We start from the raw sequence: 14,248 nt of genomic DNA, 5'->3' as shown, positions 1-14,248 counted from the left end.
ATCGAGAGCGCATGCTAGGAACCCGCCAGTAGCTCAAACCGGCAGCTGCCGCTTATTTGAGAGAGACAATTAGGAAGCTGTTTTTAGGTCCGTTTTAGAATCTTTTTTCTAAGTTTTAGGTGGAAACTCTTGCCCCCACGTTGGACGCCATTTGTAGCTGGAGAATTTCTCTCCAGCTCCCGCCACCAAGTCCCGCCAGTCCCAGAGCCCACTTATAAAATAAACATATAAACTCTTACATTATTTAAACTGCTTGGCCATTAGCTCAGGCCTGTCACTGTCTAGCTCTTACTCTTATATTTAGCCCTTTTCTATTAATCTTTACTTTGCCACATGGTTCATGGCTTACTGGTACCTTACATCTTCCTTGTCCTGATGGCGGCTGGCAGTGTCTCCCTCTCAGCCTTCCACTTCCCCGAATTCTTTTCCTTGTCCCGCCTATACTTCCTGCCTAGCCAATGGCCAATCAGTGATTTATTTACTGACCAATCAGCAACATATTTGACATACAGACCATCCCACAGCACTGGGCACTTGTCCCCTTAGAACAGGGATACGTATTTCCAAGCATCAAGACCGATCAGGATATTCTGGGACCCAGTGCAGCCAATAAGATGTAAGTACAAATGTTCTATGTCAACTGGCATGAAACCTCCTCAAAATACCAGTATGCCACCTCATTTTCCCCGTGATCCCTGATTCTTCCTCCAGGTGCTGTGGCTGACCTTGAGTCATTGTGGAGGAAGAGGCAGAGGCCAAATGTTGAGGGTAATGAGGCAACAGCACAGAAGATACTGATATTCGGTTAACCATGGGTGTGTCTGAGCCTGCCTATGACTAGGCTCTGTTTGAAAAAAAAAAATCTAAGTTAAGCCCCTGCAGGCTTTGTGATTTTAGCTGTACCTGGTCATGATGGATAAACTACACAAAAAGAGTGAATGAACAAAGAATAGTGAACAGCAAAAACAAACAACAAACAAACAAAACATTTTGAAAAGACTGATTAGGTCTAGCAGACGGAGGGAGCAGGATAGACACAGGATATGTGTCCTGAACCAAGCCTGGAAGCTGGGGAAGGTGCCACAGGGCTCTGCAGACTGGATCAGAGCATGGGACCCAGGATCTCTCTAAGGATGGGGGTAAATTCAGTCCTAAACTAGTTTGGGGTAATGTGAAATAAAACATGCTGGTTCCTCTAACCAAACTTCTAGGAAGAACTCCCTATTTACCATCTTATACCCATGCATAATTGAGCATGCACATGATCAAAGCCAAATGCATTATGGGAAAGGCCACAGGCATTAGGAGAAAGCTTATGTAACTCAAATCTGACAAACAAAATAGAGAAGTGCCCAATGTATGCCCCTTAATAATCAGCCTCTTTTCTTTAAACCCCATAAAAGATGATCCAGTGAATAACCTGGGTCTTTGGATACTCTGTCGCTCTTGACAGCATATTCTGGCCTATACTACCATTTTGCTTTTAAATTAAATTTCCTTGCTACTTTACAATCTAAGCACATTTACTTCAGTTGCTTGAATAAGATGTCGGAACCTGGAAACAGTCATTGCAGACACCAGCTACCAGTAACAATAGGAAGGAGGAGGAAGCAGGATTTCTCCCACAGTTCTCAAAAGAAACATGCCTTCGCCAGCACCTGATTCAGGCCAGCAGCCTGCAGACACATTTCTATTGTTTCCAAGCCACACAGTTTGCGTTGCTTCGTTCATTGTTCAGCCTTGGAGGCTAATGCAGTCTCTATCTTCAGTGTACGAAAAGACAAACGTACACATATAAGGTAAAAAGACAAAACAAACCAAGAAACAAAAACACGTATTTAAGAATCAAGAATAATACCAAGTAATGACACCTTTACTAAGGACCCAGATAGGGGAGCATTGGGGCAAATTCACAGATGCAATGCAGTTGACTTTGAGCATAGGATGGCTACATAAACAACCTAAAGAAGGGTAGGATAATGACCTCAGCACAGAAACCAGGTGTTGCAAAGGAAGGGTGAGATGGTACTGTGGGGCCACGACTACAAAGAATCACTACTGGTATATTATTGGAGAGCTAGGGTGCTGTGACTGATACCAAATCTAGCCATAACAACAAAGATTCAAGAGTCAAGGGTTGGATACTGCAGCATACATATGCTGCCCGCAGCATCCTGGAGTCTGTGCCAAGAAGGCTAGAATTTGCCCGTTCCATGATGGTTCAGAGGGCAGCCATTTGACCAGATTTGAAAGGTCACACTCTGAGCAAATGCAGTAGTTAGGATAGATTTCAGATATCAAGCCTGACGGAAAGACTAATTACTAGGCTAACATTTTCTTTTCAGTCCCTCATGAAGGGACATGAAGAAGACTTTTCTCTTCCCACCCACACTTCATCAGTCCTGAAGGGACCATCAGACATCAGGTATTACAAAGAAAAGAGATCAGTCAAGTTTCTTATGGCCTGGGTTGTAATTAAGAGTAACTGATATAAAAGAGAAAATACAAAAAAAAATTCATTTGTTATAAAAATCTTCGTAATTATTGTAGCTCCCTCCCCAAACCAATATAATCTCTGTGAAGCAGGAACATTCTAGGCTAAACAAATAGAAAATGTTTTCCTCCTCTGAGTTTTTATAGACTTCTTAGTATTCCAGTTTATACTGTAGAGAATTCTAGAGAATATTTCCCTAATATATATTTTTTTCTGCAAAGTATTACATCCCAAACCTTGAGAGTGAAGTTAGAATTTTCTAGGAGGTACTGATGCTTCCTTTTGCTGGGCTGTTTGGCAAGAGATCATCTCTCTTAAGAATGAGTGGCACATTAGATTAAGCTATTTCTAGGGTCACTTTCAACTCAACTGGCCATTACTCTGTGGCTATTGACAATTTCCTTGTGCTGAAATCCAATTTGTTCTATCTTCAATATTTCATTTTATTATTGATTTGTTTAAAAGGGAAGGAAGTTTCACCCATAATTAAATGATAAACAAAACTGAGCAATGAGGATGTAACTTTTTCTCTTTGAGTCCCCAGGCCAAATAAAAGATATTTCTTAATCCAGATATACAGAGAGCTATTGGCCACAGCATCACACTCAGTAAGTAGTGTGGCTTTCTTTCAGATCTATATTCTACAGGATGGAGAGCAACTTATACTATTCCTAACCTTTTTCCAGAAGTGGGGAGAAGCATTTTATGCTCTTAGAGGATCGCTGTCATCTTTGATGCTTAGAGGAGTGAAGGGTGAGCAAACACACACAGAGCTAATGTGGAAGGGAATACAAGGAGTGCATGCCTCTCACCTTCACAGTAACCAGAAAGTATCTGAGAGTTGGCTCAATTGAAAATGAGTAGTAGAGGCAGGAAGAAGTCCTGAAAGAAATCTCTATAGGAAAGAAATAGAGAGTGTTGGAGAGAGGAAGATAACTTTTAGAAGATTTCCAGACCATTCCACTATTTATATAGAACTTCTACTAATTTCTAATGATTTTCAAAACAATCCTGTGTAGTGGGTAATATTGATGTCATTTACAGGTGAAGAGTTGAGTGTCTTATCCAAGGTCCTAAAACATGCTGAAATCTTTTGATTCAAGTCCAGTGATCTTTCCATCCTCTTTACCATCCTGATCAGAACCCCAATGTTAATGTGGATCATAGAAGCATACCATCAAGTGGAAGAGCATCAGAGCATGGATTCCATCAGCTGTGGACAGGGTGCCTTTCAGACTGGAAGCCCATGCATGGACTTGCAGGCGTGTGCCTGAGCTTATTCAAGTGTCCAAGCTAAGTGGTTACCACTGACTGCCAGCTTGACATAATTTAGTCACCCAGGAAGGGAGCCTCAGTGAGGAATTGTCTAGATTAGTCTGGCATGTGGGTGTGTCCACGAGAGAATTTCTTAGTTGGGTTAATTGAAGTGAGAAGATCCAGCCTACGTATGGGTGGCACTATTCATGGGCAGAGTAGACAGAGAAAGCAAGCTAAGAGTAAGTGTGTGTGTGTGTGTGTGTGTGTGTGTGTGTGTGTGTGTGTGTGTGTGGTGCCCACCATCCTTCTGCTCTTGAATGTGGACATGACTAGCTGCTTCAACTTCCTACCATCTTGACTTCCCCCCTTTGATGAGCTAAGCTGGAATTGTCAGCTAAAATCTACCCTTTCTTCCCTAAGTTGCTCTTATCAGGGTATTTGGTCACAGCAAAAGGAAACAAAACTAGAACACCAAGAGTTGCCTGAACCGAGAGATGCCCTACTTCCTCCCAGCAGGACACTTGCCTCAGCAGCAAAGTCACACCATGTCATCGGAAGGTGCCTGGTATGCTAAGCTGTCCAGGAGGCAGTTAATATTTTAAATATGTGATTTTGATAGTCTTAAAAACTTGTATTACCTCCAGGCAATAAGAAGTAGTGCAGTATTTACAATGCTTTAAAAAAACTGGTTTATTGATGGCATGACTGAATGAATTGCTAACAAAGAATGGTTAATCAATAAAATATTGTAAAAGCATGCCATTTGAACCACATATCTTCACAAGATGAAAGCAGTCACATAAGCTGGTGGTATATATTATATCACAAGTGTTATTTTGGCCCCATTTTGAAGAAAATTATGAATACATTTGCTGGGTCCATTAATACTCCAAGAGCCTTTCAATGGTTTTTCTATCAAGAAAGCCAGATTCTTTGAATGTATGCTAAACTCAACGAATATATACAATCTTGTCAATTTAAAAATGTTAAAGGAAAGCCAAATTGATAAACATTTGGTGTTCCCAATTCTTTTCAACAAAGCTGCATCCCTATGTACCCAGTAGGTCTTTCTTTCTACTGCCTTCCTTCCTGATCAGTTATCCTCACAACAGACCGTGTGGAGAGGAGAGGGAAGAGAAAGACCGCAATCTGCAAAACTAGGTGGTGAAGTCTGTCCAGAGATGATCTTCTGTTCATTATTTCTCCATTTTTCTTAGTTGCAGGAAGCTATTAGGTGAGTTGAGGACAGGCAAAGAGTGGAGTAAAGAAAAGTCCATTGTAACTGTGAGGTGGATTCAGGGCAGGCAAAGAGCGGAGTATAGAGAAGTCCATTGTTCCACATAATTGTGAGATTTTTGTAGGGAAAGAATCTAAGAATAGAATAGGAGCTGAGGGAGGGGATAAAAAAGATGGAGACACAGAAGGCAGGAACGGTAAAGAAAGGGGCACCAGAGAAATAACCACTTGTGGGCATGGCTGTCGGGCTCAGAGAATGAGCATAAGCAAACTACTACTTCATAATGCCTTCTGAGCTTCATGAAGTCACACAAGCCTGAGCATGAGCAAACTACTACTTCATAATGCCTTCTGAGCTACATGATGTCACACAAGCCTGATTTCAACCTTCATCACCTGAAACCAAGAGCTCAGGGCTAGGACCTAAAAAGGAGGGATTTATAATAAGTCTAAAGATGGCATCTATTGATGGAGGATGCAAAGTACACGGAGCCTCTTCCATCAGGATATGTTGTTTCACTGAGAGACAAAGCCCAGGATTAGGACCTAAACAATTCTCAGGATCTGGGGGAAATTCAGGTGGAGGCTGGCACCTAATAGAATAGCAAAGGATCCCCAGGTTGTTTGATCACTTTCAATCCAGCATTCCAGGTGACCAGACATCATTCTTCTTCCTCTGAAGAACAATCCCCATGTGTTTAACAAGCCCAGTGCCTCCAATGCTTTCTTTAAACTGTACCTCCTACAGCTATAGGTAAACAATAAAACAAAAGAGAAGGAATTTGGGAAGCAGAAATGTGGAGAAGAGATTGGTGGGAGTGTTGGTAAAATGCAGGACTACTGGTTGAATTTTAATTTCAGATAACATTTGTAGTCATAAGTATATCGCAAATACTGCTTGGGATATACTTATGCTTAAAGCAAATTACTGTTATTAGCTTAATCTGGCAAGCCTAAAAGCAATTCTCTTCCCCTGTTTCAAAAGCTTTTGGTTCTATTGCAGGGAGGATATTTCTCTTTTTTATTTGATATTGGCTTTCAAGCCAATTTTATTTAGATTCATTTAGTATGCCTTACATCACAGCAGCCAAGGTGAACTAAATAATTTAATACAAATAAGCAGTCAATTCCCTGCTCCTAGTTAAAAGCCTTTACCAACCCAGTTATCCATAACTAAGCATCTTTCCTGTTTCCCACATCAGTTTGGTATAGTCCTAGCATTTTAAAATGAAGACTATTTTCTGAGTGTGTTTTATTTCCCATTCTACAAAAAGAGAGATGAGAAGTGGATTTCCTTTTGCCATCACAGGGTTAGTCAGCTTGAACAACCCTCCCAATCAAATCATCTCAAATGCAGATTAAAACACCGTTTTAGAAATAACTGAAAATGCATCCCAGAGCTGGTACAGATGAAGTTCAAAACTGAGCTGAAGGCAGGAATCCTCCACAATAAGCAGGGACCAAACCCTACAGGAAGAGTTCGCAATACCCTGGAGACAAATGGAGTAAAACTCACAATGTCCAGGAGAAGAAAAGCAAACTCCTTGAGTCGTAGACAGCACAGAGAATCACATGGAGAGCCCTGCAAACGAGGGAAATCTCAACCATGCTCAGAATAGAGGTGATGAGCGACAAATGCCCCCCTCTCCGCAGAAAGAACGTGTGTCTGCACCCGATGCTGGTACAGGGAGAAATCTAGCTTCTCCTGAGATCTCACAGCCACAGAGGAGTCTCCTGGGGATCAGAGTCTAAATTTACCCAAACTCTACTATGCCCCAAGATCTCACAAAGAAAATGTGAGGTCCCTCTAGGACCTCCTCAAAGTGAATGATAGCAGTAGGGTGAAGTTACTGAAACTCCCCAAAATGTACCCTGTAAAACCAAGAAAAACAACCTAAAAATGCCGACAAAGGGAACCCACATCTCTCTTTCAGATGCTGGCCGGAACCTCAGGATGCTTTCTCTGGTACTTTTGGTTCTTTACTGTTTCTCTAAAGCTTCCCTCCCCATCCTGTGGCTGCTCCTCTGCCATATGTCTGGCTCCATGTCCACTTAAAAGGCCTAGATTTCTTCCCTTCTCTCCTCCACTCCCATCCACTGGAATGTTGCTGAGATTTAGTTTACTGCCCTGCAGGGTTTTTTTCTTTTAAATGCTAATAAAATTGTTCTTGAGCTTAAAAAACAAGTTGATAAATTACTCAACACCAGCTTAAAAAAAAAATGTTGACAAATCCTCCACATTCCTGTGGGTCTTGGAAAGTAAAGTGACCCAGAGGACAGATGGAGGGAGTGACAGAAGAAAGCCTCAGAATAGTCAAGTCCCGAGCCCAGTACAATTGCTACTGTACCGTAGCTGTCCCCACCATTTTAAATCTCAGAGATTTCCCCTAATTTTCCCCCAGTGCCTCCCACTGACAAATCAGTCAGCTGACATAGCTGAGAACACAAGGCTACTGAATACCAACTTCCTGTATTGTACAGTAAGTAAGAGAAGGGACAAAGATAAGTTCCTGTCAGTCAGGCAAATGACCAGGACAGCCATAGTTTTTTCCTTAGCACTATGATCAAGAAGCTTTTGTCATGGAGCAATGACAAACAGAGCTTTCTGTTGTCCTTCATTGAACTTGTAACAGTGTGTTAAACCATGGAAGTTTTGAAACAATGTGATCCTCTCGCACAACCTAGGTTGACTTTGGTGGACACAAAAATTGGTACCAGTAGTGGGATTCTGCAAAAATAAATAAATAAATAGATAGATAGATAGATAGAGAGATAGAGAGATAGAGAGATAGATAAATAAATAAATAAATAAATAAATAAATAAATAAATAAATAAATAAATAAAAATAAGCCCTCAAAAATAAATAAATAAGTAAGTAAGAGTCGGGCGGTGGTGGCGCACGCCTTTAATCCCAGCACTCGGGAGGCAGAGCCAGGCGGATCTCTGTGAGTTCAAGGCCAGCCTGGGCTACCAAGTGAGTTCCAGGAAAGGTGCAAAGCTACACAGAGAAACCCTGTCTCGAAAAACAAAAAACAAAAAACAAAAAACAAAAAAAAGTAAGTAAGTAAATAAATAAATAAATAAGCCCAGAACCTTGACACTGGCCTGGTGGTCTATGCGTCAACAAAATGGAAACTGCAGTCAGAAGCTGAAATGGTGGTCCATTTTACACAGTGAGAAGCACTGAATAAAACTGTCACTAACCTGGAAGGCAGATCACCTGTCAAGTGAATTTGTATGCCTTAGTGAAGAGTTCAGAAAACAAAATGTTAGCTGTATGTTTTGGTTACAGCTGACTGCTTCCAACAAGGAGCCAGAAGTTGACGTTAAGTTCAGATATTTGATCCTTTAGTGGACAAGAGAGAAAGTGAACAGAGTCCACAAATTCAAGAACTCACACAGTGCAGAAGGTGACTGCTTCTCAACTCCAAGGAGATCAGACAAAATATAACACCGAGGAAGTTGGAGCACAGCAAACCTCAATTAAAACTCAGCTTTAGGATAAAGATGCAGTTCAGGGTATGGGCGTCAGCATTCAGAATCCTGTAGCTCCAAACTGATGGAGGTATCAGCTGGAATAGACACTGAATTAGCATATGACAACCAACAAGTGTTTTCACTGAGGAACTAACTCAGCAAAAAAATATTGTGTCTGCAGCTCTTTCCAGCCAGCGCCGAGCGATGGGCATCTCTCGAGACGACTGGCACAAGCGCGCAAGACCGGGGGTAAGAGAAAGCCCTACCACAAGAAGCAGAAGTATGAGCTGGGACGGCCTGCTGCCAACACGAAGACTGGCCCTCGTCGTATACACACAGTCCGAGTCCGAGGAGGCAATAAGAAGTACCGTGCCCTAAGATTATATGTGGGGAACTTTTCCTGGGCCTCGGAGTGTTGTACTCGGAAAACATGGATCATTGATGTTGTCTACAATGCATCCAATAACGAGCTGGTCCGCACCAAGACCCTGGTGAAGAATTGCATCGTGCTTATCGACAGCACACCATACTGACAGTGGTATGAGTCTCACTATGCACTGCCCCTGGGCTGCAAGAAGGGGGCCAAGCTGACTCCTGAAGAGGAAGAAATATTAAACAAAAAACAATCAAAGAAAATCCAAAAGAAATATGATGAAAGGAAAAAGAACGCTAAAATCAGCAGTCTTCTGGAGGAGCAGTTCCAGCATGGCAAGCTTCTTGTGTGTATTGCCTCAAGACCGAGCCAATGTGGCAGAGCAGATGGCTATGTGCTAGAAGGCAAGGAGCTGGAGTTCTGTCTGAGGAAGATCAAAGCCCGGAAAGGCAAATAAAGCATCATTCATAGCTCATGTAATAAAGATGTTTATTGTTCTATAAAAAAAATATTGTGTCTGCAACTAGGAGAATTTTTGAAAAAAATGTAAGCTCATATCTGTGCTCATGTGCACATATAAAACATACATATATAAGTTTATGTTTTACTAAAAGATAAGGTAATTGTTGGAAGGAGGAGGGATAGTATTAGAAAGGAGGAGGGGATAGTATTAGAAATAAGCTTTATCTCAACGTAAGTTATTACATGGCTTGACTTTTTAATCATTTTGTTTTATGTTCTCTGAGATACATAAGTTTAAAAAAACCTAGAAAATGGACATGAACTAACTAACTAATAAATTTGGTGTATATTCAACTTGGTTGCATAACCATAAGATGATTAGAGAAATAAAAGTATTCACTTAAGTGGCCTTAGTATATTTTAATAACTATTATCTAGTGTGGTGTATAGGGATAAGAACCAAGTTGTAGAGAAATAAATTTTATTCACTAGTCTCATTTTCAATATAATATTTCTGTTATTATTTTGAAACCAATTAATATATTCTATAGGATAAAGCAAGTAAGGTCTTATGTTAATATTTTCACAAAAAATTCTCATGGTTACACTGAGAATTTTTTTAAAAATTAATCAACCCTGGCTGTTAAATTGGAATTGAAAATACAGGTTTCACTCACGAGATCCCTGGCTCCATGTGGAAGCATAGGTGTGCTCTCCTGTGCATCTGCCCCCACAGTAGCTAGGAATTGCAACATTCCTCCTTATTCAGTAAGAAAGCCTTCACCCATGCCAAACTGGGACACTCAGTGTAAAAATATGGGAATGATATCAAAATAGCTCAGTCCTTATCAGTATGGGATTGTATCACACTAGTAAAGAAACAGTAGCACCTCTTCTTATGGATTGGGCCTAATGGAAATGAATTAACAGGGAGAGTCAGGTGACTATAACGCAGGAAAGCTGCTGGTGAAAGATTTTTCCGGAGCCTTTGTCTGGACTTTCCACGTGTATGCTTCAAAGCAGCAAGCCAAGAAGAAAGGACAGTGAAGAAGAAATCTGGCTTCCTGTCTTTGCTAATCTGGAGTCTCATCATCCATATCAGAAAGCTGTGATCACATCCGAAGATTCTGTGTTTTACCACAAAATCTCTGCAAGTAGATATAATGACCAGCTAACTCTGAAGAGCACTGAAGATGATCTTAGAGCAGTTGCTGTGTCATAGAACAATCATATAAGTGCCATGTTGTTACATTTCAGAATGTGACCTTGTCTATGAGCTAGTCATAGCCTTCCAACCTAAGCCTGGTGTGCTGGGCTGGGAAAGTGTGTGAAGCTGAAATTGTTGACTGAAGATATCACCCATCATAACATCTCCAGGGTGAGAGATTAGATAAAGAATTTTTTAAACGACATGAGTATGTTTTCTAACATCACTTTTTTTCTGTAGGATATATATTTTGTAGAGCACAGTTTTCAAATAGAACACATAGACCACTGTCAACTAAACTTTAGGAAATAAATGAAGGGCTACACAGCAGTTGTGTAGACTGTCCTGATGTCATTTGTCACATTTGAATCTCTACCCACATCTATGGAGCTAATTCTTGCTCTTAAACTGCCAACAGACATCTACACTGAGATTAAGGACAAAAAAAATGACTTATTTATATCCAAGAGTATCATAGATAACTCCATAGATTAAGATCAGTAAGACTAAAACATTAGAAAATACATTAGAAACTCCTAAAACATGGTTGACAGGGAATTTCAAAGAAGGCGTTTAATCTGATGTCTCCAGTGTTCAGGAGAAGTTAAATGTTAGTAGACAAAATTTTAATGAGATATGTCCTGTCATTTATAAACTAAATCTTGCTTTGTATATAGTACTATATTAAAGTAAGATATAATATAATAATTTTTTTAATATTTTCCTTATATCAATTTATTTTAAATCACTTATAAAAAAGGTATACACATTACCTTTGGAATTAAAACTGAAAAGGTTTTGTAGTCTCTTTTTTTTATTCTTTATTTATTTTATTTTTCAAGATAGGTTTCTCTATGGCTGTCTTGGAATTTGTTCTGTAGACCAGGCTGGCTTCTGTAGACCAGATCCTGCCTGCCCCTGCTCTCTTGGGGGCTGAGATTAAAGGTGAGAGCCAATATTACCCAGCATTATTTTTTAGTAATTAATGGAATGACATTTTATAGTATAAGTTTAGATCTACAGGACACTTGAACAGCTAACATGGGAAGGTCCCTATGCCCATTTGGTACCCTCATCCTTCCCTGCATTCTTCTATTTACTACAGTCCACAGTTTACACTTAAGCGTCATTCTTCATGTTGTAGGTTTTGACAAGTCATTATCACGTTTGTCTTACACTTTCACACCTAATTGCCTCACCACATTAAAAATCCACTATCCTTCACCTATTCATTCCCGTGGTAGTTTGAATGTAATTGGCCCCCTTAGGCTCACAGGGAGTGGCTATTAGGAGGTGTGGTCTTGTTGGAGCAGGTATGGCCTTATTAGGAGGAAGTGTGTCTCCATTCACTTCCTGCTGCCTGCCAATCAAGATGTAGAACTCTCAGCTCCTTCTCCAGAACCATGTCTGCTTCATGCTATGTTTTCCACCACGAGGATAATGAACTAAACCTCTGAACTGTAAACTATCCCCAATTAAATGTTTTCCTTTATAAGAGTTGCCATGGTCATGGTTTCTCTTCATAGCTGTAGAAACCCTAAGACAGTCCCAGTCTCCCTCCCTAAAACTCAAGAAAGTTCTGGTCTTTTAGCGTCTCTGTATTTTTGCTTTTCCAGGATGTCATATGGTTAGAATTGGATAAGGTGTAGACTTTTCAGACTGGCTTCTTTCACTTAGGCTCATCTTTTACATAATAAACATAAAGCTCTGTTGTGAGAAACTATGGAAGGCTGAAGACATGTCCTAGAGTCTTAGATATAGATATAATATGAAATGCACTAATTTAGATTCACTTAGGTACTTGCAATTTTCAAAAATGTGCAGATAAACATACAGAAAGAAAATAACCACAGAAAATGAGTAATTAGTACAAATTTCAGGGTAATTACCATTGGGGAGTAGGTTTGTGTAGAATATTATTTTAATGTGTGGTACTTTTGTTTATGTTGCATTTGTTTAACTCTGTGAAGCTGTGTTACTGTGCCTGTGTAAAACACCTGATGGTCTAATAAAGAACTGAACAGCCAATAGCAAGGCAGGAGAAAAGACAGGTGGGGCTGGCAAGCAGAGAGTGTATAGAGAAGGAGAAATCTGGGAAAAAAAGATCTAAAATCTAGCAGCCAAAGGAGGACAACTCCAGGGGCCAGCCACCCAGCTACACAGCAAGCCACTGAGTAAGAGTGAGATTTACAGAAGTTAGAGAAAAGGAAAAGCCCAGAGGCAAAAGGTACTTGGGATAATTTAAGTTAAGGAAAGCTGGCTAGAAACTAAGCCGAGCTAAGGCCAGGCATTCATAATTAAGAATAAGCCTCCAAGTGTGATTTATTTGAGAGCTGGGTGGCAGGCCCCCCAAAAAGAGCAAAAACAACCTACAATGTAAGTTCATTGGGAGAAGGTTCCTTAAGGGCCTTCTGAGTTTTTATAATGTTCTATTTCTTAAGCTGAAGCATGAGTATACAGCCATGTATTTTACTTTTCATTAAACTGTGCAGTTAATTTGATACATTTCTGACTATACATTTTAAAAATAAAAATTTGGGAGCTGGGGCTATAGCTCAGAGATAGAGCACTTGCTGTACCATGTGTGAAGACCTAAGTTCAATTCTTAACACTATACGTGAAAAAAGAAGGGAGGGAAAAATAAGAGATTTTTTTTAAAAAAAATAAAAATAATAGTAAGTGATTTTCTCAAACTGTCAACTAGCCTCTGGTTGTCTTGATGTTACCTTCTTAGATTTGTAATGACCAAGAAAAATAAATGAATAAACAAAACCTCGTTAATTCTCTATAATGGTACTCATCTAAACCAAAGCCAATCATTCTCATCTTCAGAACTATAGTTCTCATGTTCCTATATCTCTAAGCCCTGATGGTGTGCCTTTACTTCCTGCCCATTGTCGACTGGATCTCCTTTCAGCTGAAATGGTTGACTCACTTCCTCATATATGTTTAATGAAGTTGTCAGCAAAAACCTTCCTCGGCATTCCGCCCGGCTTGTGTTTCACTTAATGTCTTATTAGCATACATAATTGTATTTGCAGAAAACACTGGTAATTAAAAATACCAAATCTCAGAGAATAGCCCAACATCATTCTTGGCATTTAGCTTGTATCTACACCAAGCAAAATGCACAGTCCTAATTCTTCTACTGGACTTGAGTAGCATGACAGAACATGATCTTTTTCTCCAGAGACAGTGAAGAGGCATAGTCAGACCGAGGAGGAAGATGAGACACCAGCGTGGGCAACAACATTGATAATTAGTTTGCAAAATAGTGATGTGGTGGTTTGAATGACAATGGCCCCTGTAGGCTCGTATGTCTGCACACTTGGTCTCCAGTTAGTGGAACTGTTTGGGAGGGATTAGGAGGTGTGGGCTTGTTGGAAGAGGTGCATCACTAGGGATGGGTAGGCTTTGAGGTTTCTAAAGCTCACCCAATTCCCAGTTAGCTCTCTCCCTCTATCCCCTTCTCCACCTTCTGCTTGTATATAAGGAGTGTAAGCACTCAGCTACAGCTACAGCACCATGCCTGCCTGCTGCCATGCTCCTCATATGATGGTCATGGACTCACCCTCTGAAACAGTAAACCCCAATAAACACTTTCTTCCACAAGTCACTTTGGTCATGGTGTCTCTTCACAGCAATAGAAAAGTAACCTAGACAAATGGGTTTCATTATGACGTTTCACAAATATATAATTTTTCATCTTATACACATTCTCCTGTCAAGCTACCCTCCCCT

At 40.3% G+C, this 14,248-nt stretch overlaps 1 pseudogene; it reads left to right on the top strand.

The window, feature by feature from the left end:
- Window positions 1-8,669: 8,669 nt before the first annotated feature.
- On the top strand, window positions 8,670-9,295 carry LOC131912650 (small ribosomal subunit protein eS8-like; annotated as a pseudogene).
- The last annotated feature ends 4,953 nt before the right edge of the window (window positions 9,296-14,248 follow it).

Source organism: Peromyscus eremicus, chromosome 6 (genome assembly GCF_949786415.1).
Source record: "Peromyscus eremicus chromosome 6, PerEre_H2_v1, whole genome shotgun sequence".
Taxonomy (NCBI): domain Eukaryota; kingdom Metazoa; phylum Chordata; class Mammalia; order Rodentia; family Cricetidae; genus Peromyscus; species Peromyscus eremicus.
Note: the sequence above shows the minus strand (reverse complement) of the source record. Positions and strands in the feature narration are given on the sequence as shown.